The sequence below is a fragment of the Astatotilapia calliptera genome, chromosome 3, assembly GCF_900246225.1.
Source record: "Astatotilapia calliptera chromosome 3, fAstCal1.2, whole genome shotgun sequence".
NCBI lineage: Eukaryota > Metazoa > Chordata > Actinopteri > Cichliformes > Cichlidae > Astatotilapia > Astatotilapia calliptera.
This window is the reverse complement of record NC_039304.1, coordinates 8,864,513-8,870,512: the sequence shown is the minus strand read 5'-3', so window position 1 is coordinate 8,870,512 and position 6,000 is coordinate 8,864,513.

The window sequence follows — 6,000 nt, the reverse complement described above, 5'->3', positions numbered from 1 at the left end:
GGACAACTGGAGACATTTAAGGATTCAGGGACTGACAGAGACAGGGAAGAAGTCTTATCGTGATGTGTAACGTTTATCTTGCCTGACTGGGCAGCTCTCTGGGTGCTCAGCACCCTCAAAGCTCTGATCCTAGAATCGCCCCTGGTTCGCGCTGACGTCTATTTCAATGTAGGAAGTGTTACGAACAGCTGATCGGATCGGCAAAGCGTGTTTCTGGAATATTATGTTTTTGCTGCTGCAAGTGCTTTTTATACAATTTTTGCAAAGCGATATGTGGAAGGAAACCGTGACCTAGGACAAGCTGATAGCATAAGATGTAAGTACAAGATTTAGGGCTGTGCGATATGACCAAAATCTCATATCCCGATATAAGACATCTATCGTTCCTATAACGATATAAATCACAAAAATGTAACATTTTCTGTAAATTCTGTGAATCTCAGGCAGCTCAACTTGTGTGTGTGTTGTGAAGTGTTTCCAGCTGGGTGTCGTGTACTTGGAGTCGAGTGTTTTAACCGATGCATGAAACTATACATTTTTAGACATAAGTTGTAACGGCCGGCATTTCTTTGTGAGTGTTTATTACACGGTGTACTGCGGGGAAAAGCCTGTCCTAACGTTTGAGTCTAAGGTTTATTTTTTAGCACCTGGCAGCTGTTTTTTGCTTCTCATCCGTAAACACTGCATACTCTTTCACGTGATTCTGTTTATTTTGAAAAGTCGCAACAGGATCTTGAGCTTTATTGTGAAAGGTTCATTTGGAAACTAAACAAGTGGACACGCAATGGTTTCACCGTTGTTGTTGCTAACGCCAACACATAAAAACAGGCGCTTGTCCTTCCCTAGTGTGGTTATATTAAATAAGAGAAGGAGAGAACTTTAAGAAATTAATATAGCCACTACAGTGACCATCAAAACGATGAAAAAATATTGCCGTAAACAGTTTATTTTGCGACACCACGAAACAAACGATAGCGTAAAATGAAACGATAGATGTTTTCATATTGTCATCCGATATATATCGTTATATCGAACAGCCCTATTGAGACAGGTTCTTGTTTCATTTATTTTACCTCCATTGTTGTTGCAGACTCTGTCATTCCACCGTTGCTCTAGGTTATTCAGGCAGCTTCTGTCTGATGATAATTGTCACGGCTCGGGGCAGCGGCCGTGTGAAGAGTGGAAAGGAGGACTCAAATGCAGCACTTACTCAGATGTGAAGGCGATTTATTGACAATACCAAACATAAAGTGGAGATGGCAAAACAGAACTAAGGATGAACTAAACTGGGCGAAACTACACAAAGGAGTGGCAAACCTGAACATGAAGGGAGAACAGCAGGGAGAGCACGCAGGGGAATTCACCGGGTATGAACACAGACGACGCGACGAGGAAAAGAGGTAAACACACACTATAAGTACACAGAGAGACGCTGGGAAATCACACACAGGTGGGAGACACAGCTGGACCTGATTAACCTGACGAGACAGGGGAACACTAACACCAGGGACCAATAGAGGGAGCACAAACCCAGAACCCAGTATCTAAATCCCAAAACACAAACCATCCCAAACAGCCACGAATAATAATGAAAGTAATAACAATAGAGAACACCAACACAAAATCACTGAGTCATGGCCGCAGGACCATGACAATAATAACAAATGGCATTTAATTCACTATTTATGCTGAAAAATAATTTCATATCTCACATTTTGATAAGTTTTGTTAAGCTTTGTTTTTTAAAGCACAGATTGGATCGCAGTGAGGAAAACTGAGTTTCAAATGTGAAGTTCAAGTTAACACACAGGTTTGTTTCTAGGCAGTTCCAGGGATGCAGGCTCTGGGTGGAGCCAGGAGTTCAAAAGATTTAACATGATAATTAAATTGATTCTATTCCTTAAACATAGGTTTGCAGGCCCGGAGCAAATATACTCGAAAGGAGAATTGCTGAGGTGTTCTGAGAAATAATATGATTAACCTTTTTCTTTTAATTTCCTAAGATGTGGTGAAGCATTTCTAGTTTGTGTGGTTCAAAGTATCATATGACAAATGAAGATGTGTCAAAAGGGGTATTCCAGGTTTAATTTGAAATAAGGGGTTTTATGATCATTTTATGACTTTCTGGGTGTTTGATAATTTAGCTACGGTAAAACTTATGCATAAGTAATTGCTTTTATGCTTGAGCTTAATTGATTGAAAATGTTTGTTTTCTCTTTGGTCTCTTTTAGTAGAATAAGCGGTTCTATTGTGAAAGGTGACAGAGTGCAGTAAAAGGTCAATGCAAAAATGCTTGCAGAGACAGATAAGATGTAGATTGACTTGTAGGTCAGAGTTAAGACACATTTTGCTTGGAAACTTTTGCACTTGCATAGCAACAGTGGGTTTTTTTTGGTACAGGATGTTCATGATCAGATAAGGGGTGAAGAGAGTGAACAACAGGAAACACCTGGAGGGAAGACAGTGAAAGCGGCTCTTTAAGTGTGTTAAAGGTTGTCAAAAGTGTTGTTTACACAGACAAATAATACTGAGATTAAGTACATATAAATGATAGAGCCCAGAACATGATAGTTTGAACTAACTTAGGATAATTTAGAGAAGAATTGATGAAGATTTTAGATTATTGAGGCGTAGCAGAGAGAGGTGTTTTGTTTTCTATCCTTTACAGGATAAGATTCCAGAACCAGAGCGAAACCATGGAGGGGTTGGCGAGAATCCAGGAACCAACCACAAGAAAGGGGAACTCAAAAGGAGCACAGAGCAGAGAAACCTCTCAGAAAATTTGTTGTTTAGGAGATTAAAAGCTTGTTAGATGGAGGTTATAATGTGAGGATAAAGTAATGAAGAGTAAAGGGAGGATTAGCTTTAGTAATAGTTTGTATGATTTCTAAAATGAGCTGAAAGTTGTGTGCTTAGAAACCAGGAGTACGTTTTAGAGAGGAAATGGGTTAACCATTGTTTTTCTTGTGACATTACCAATAAGTTTGATGTGTCACATGGCCCTCTTACTATTGAAAAAACAAAAGTTGTATCCAAGATGGCCGACTTCTAAATGGCCACCACGGTCACCACCCATCTTGAGGAGTTTGCCCCCTCACATATACTAATGTGCCACAAACAGGACTTTAATATCACCAACCATTCCCATGTTATTACGGTGTATCCATATAAATGCCCCATCCTGTACATCTGGGCCAACAGAGGAGTCTAATAGTACTTAAAGCAAAGGTAGGCTACTTATTATATTGAAGTCTGAAGTTACAAAGATAATAGTAAAATTAGTAAACCTTTAAAACAACCACCACCTTTGAACCCAAACCACCCACACACACACACTGAATGAATATATGTAACAAGCATGGCAGACCTGACCACAAAGTTCACTTTGTAACACTTTAATCCTCAGTTGCTGTTCTCTGTAACAGCTTTTCAGCTGCCAGCCACACATACACCACCACCAACAACCACACTCAGGACCAAGCACAGACTTTAATGCAGTGGAGGTGCGATGAGCTGTTGCAGAGACATCTTACACCATGGATTTAAATTTATGTGAATAATTACTGATGTAAAAGGCATCTTTTGCAAAATGGACAGCTTCGTATAGAGCACTTTTCTACTCTACCTGAGCCCTCAAAGTGCTTTATACAGCAGATCTCATTCATCTATTCACAGAAGCACTTTTTTTCAATGCATAAATGTTCTCTATATAACATTCAACACTTTTACAGTTTTTGCCCATTGCCTGAACACATTTTGCAAAACTTTGCTCATTGTGCCAAAACCCTAAACACAAGTAAACATGACACAACACTGGGAAATATACCATTCACATCTGCACCAAATTGAAACTCTACTCTCAAAACCTAAACTCTGCTATCAAAACCTAACATTCCTTTGTCAAAATGTAACTCTGTTGACAAAATGACACATACTTGCATCATATGCAAACACCTACAGAGCAGGGGGAACACACTAGTCTTCTTTATATAAAGCACTGCAGTCTTTGATTTCCATTGTTCATTCAGAAGGCAGGAGACACATTTGCAAACAACCAAAAAAGCAAATAGGCCTACTCAATATTGTACATTGCAGTACCATGAATTCAGATAAAGCAAAAAAAAAAAAAAAAAAAAAACAACCCATAATACAGTAATAGAAAAAACACTATACTGTAAACAAAAAATCATGACAATTGTGCATACGTGGGCTCATGGATCCCGCCGTCTGTTGGGGTCTGGCCACAGGACCTCATCAACATCGCAAGCAATGTCTTCTCCCGCTAGGCACCGGGGAAAATATCCTCTTCCATGTCAAAACCATCCATGGATTGCTGTCACCTGAATGTCGCCGCAGGCCTGTTCCATTGCCTGCAGAAGAGGCATGCAGGCATGTAGTTGGCGGTCATATACACGCCATCTCCAAGCCGAAAAAAATTCCTCTATAGGGTTTAAAAATGGTGGGTAAGGGGGCAAGCATACCACTTCAAGTTGACTGTGGTTGGAGAACCAGGCCTGGACCAGAGCAGCCCGATGGAAACTGACATTATCCCATATCACCACAAACCTGGGCTGATCTGGTCTATTCTGTACAACTATATCATGGAGATCTAGAAATGTGAGTATATGTTGGCTATTGTATGGACCTAGTTTTGCATGATGATGCAGAAGCCGTCGAAGGCTTATGGCGGCACACAATGTGATATTTCCCCCGCGCTGCCCTGGAACGTGCACAATTGCCCTTTGGCCAATTACATTACGACCCCGTCGTCTTGTTTTGCACAGGTCGAATCCAGCTTCATCAATGAAAATGAATTCATGAGGCTGTGCAGCTCCATCCATGGCCAAGATTCTCTGTAAAAAAAAAAAAAAAAAAAAAAAAGAGAGAACATATTACTGTACTACAGTGCTACACATACAGAACCCTCACCCCATCACACGGGTACCTGTGTAGCTCTCAGAATGTATTCATGTGGTACTGATATGGTACATATTCAGCTCGAAGTCCTTTGACCCTGTCACTGTTCCTCTCAAATGGGACTCTGTAGAGTTGCTTCATGGTGATGCTGTGTTTTCCCAAGATGCGTCTGATGGTGGTGATGCTCACATGGTTTATGTTGTTGAACACTTGCCTGTCTGCAAGTATTTGCTTTCGTAGCTGGTGGAGACGGATAGCATTGTCTGCCCTCACTAGGTCCACAACGGCAAGTTCCTGCCGTTGTGTGAACAGGCGTTGGCGTCCTCCCCCAGAAGGTCTTCGAGTCATTCTAGAGAAATACAACCACATATTGTCATTGGTTTGCTTATTTTTCTTACAGTACTTTACTGTATATACTGTATCATCCACTGTACAACACTGTACTTCAACATAAGTAATCATGGTATGTTTCACAGAAACTACCACTTTGGCTGCAAAAGGAGCATTAGCACCCTGCAATACCCTGTACACTTGATATGGTAACTGTAGAACAGTACTATAAAAACCATCTGAGTAGAGTAGAAGGCAGTGAGATGAAGACAGACCTGTTTTCTAGTCGGAATTTTCTTATTACAGATGCCACTGTGAAACGGCTTAGATGTGGGTGGACTCTCTGCCCAGCTTCCCTCATAGTCAGGCCGTGGTTGATGACATGGTCCACCAAAGTTGCTCTTATATCATCAGAAATATGGGTCCGTGCATGGCCTCTTTGACCTCCTCCTCCTCTTCCTCTTGCTCTCCCTCCATCCATGCTTGCAAAGTTCTTGAAATGGCTAAACTGAGGGCTTTTTGTGGTTGGCTAATTGGTGTTCAGTTTTGCAAGTAAGTGCCTTCAGGTGTATATTTGAGTGGTTGCAATTACCCGATGTGTTTTGTATTTTGGATACATGTGTTTTCCAAATGGCACCCTGAAATTTCATTTTTGAACGAAGTGTCTTATGTATGAAATAGAGTGTAGTATGCAGGACCATGTGTGTTGCATAAAGGAGTAAGTGTGTTGCATAATTGCAACCAGAGTGCAAA